General features: G+C 54.3%; 1 pseudogene; it reads right to left on the bottom strand.

The window, feature by feature from the left end:
• Positions 1–222: 222 nt before the first annotated feature.
• Positions 223–665, bottom strand: LOC119296740 (annotated as a pseudogene).
• Between the last annotated feature and the right edge of the window lie 640 nt (positions 666–1305).

Raw genomic sequence — 1305 nt, 5'->3', positions numbered from 1 at the left:
TGAGAGAAGTGTGCATAGGTATAAAAATATGTTTGCACCAAAACAAGGTATGGCGGCAGCCAGACCTTGCCCACCGGGGTCCTTCGCCAGTCAGTTCGCATGATTAGTTTAATCTCTACTGCTGTGGTCATGATTTATTTTCTGTTTATTCGGATTAAATCTCGTAGTAATTTGTTCATATTTTCAACAATATCTACGCCGGTGTTGCTCTCCGGCGCCGGCTCAGAGGCCGGTGACCTTCCCGAGCTTAGCATGTCCCCCGCGTCGTCGTGGACGCCGGAGAACGGGCCGGCTGCAACTCGCACGCCGTGGACCGACGGAGCCAGCGTGCCAGCCTCAGGAACGACATGGAGGGGCGTTGCAGCGGCGGCCCCGCCACCACAGCGCGCGGCGATAGGGATGAAGTTATCGGTGGCGGCGGCGTGAGACGAGGCGGCAGCGGGGTGGCGACCGTAGACATAGGGGTTCCAGCCGGCCGCGCGCTCCTCCTTGTGCGCGTTCTGGTGGCCACCGAGGGCATGCGGCTTGAGGAACTTCCTGTCGCAGAAGAGACACGGGAACAGCGGCCGCGCCTCATCGCCGGCCACTCTGCCGTTGTACGCTCCCTGGCCGGCCGCCCCACTGCCGACAGTTCCCGGGCGACCCAAGGCCAGACACAGCTCCATCTATGCGTAGCTAGCTACGTACAAAGGCTATCTACAAACTGGTGTACATGGTAATGGCCATTTATGCATGAGTACCTGGTTCTTCTTCTGGCTGAAAATCAAATCATCACCCAATGCTTGAGGTACGGGATGCCTGACACGCTGCGTACGACGACTGCGAGGCGAGACAGCGAGAGTATGTACGGCCGGAGAGAGCAGGGCCACCGCCGTCGCCATCTCGATGTCCTTTCCCTGGCTCTGCTGCGAGAAAACCTCCAATCGCGCTGCGCATGCCACCGTGTTCATCCGGTGTTCTTTCAAGTTGGGTTAAAACAGAAATAGGCTAATATATTGTGAAGCTCAAGGTGATTACTTGTCCTCCTTGGGTGCTCGCTATCTAGATCTCTTCTCGAACTCATGATACAAATTCTTGATTAAGGTTGACCCATAGCCATCAGTCTCAATGCCATGCAAAGTGATCACTCGATCAGGAGGCTCAAAGCCATATCTCTCTTCAAGTCGGAGGGTCATATCCTATCTTGGTCTACCGTGACTAGAATAACAATGTAGTTTTGGACATCAAATAGTCTGCTGGGGCAACAGTGACCACCATGGTGTTCTATATATTAATGTGAGTCCATACTACCATATTGATATCCCA

This window comes from Triticum dicoccoides, chromosome 5A (assembly GCF_002162155.2).
Source record: "Triticum dicoccoides isolate Atlit2015 ecotype Zavitan chromosome 5A, WEW_v2.0, whole genome shotgun sequence".
Lineage (NCBI taxonomy): Eukaryota > Viridiplantae > Streptophyta > Magnoliopsida > Poales > Poaceae > Triticum > Triticum dicoccoides.
Note: the sequence above shows the minus strand (reverse complement) of the source record. Positions and strands in the feature narration are given on the sequence as shown.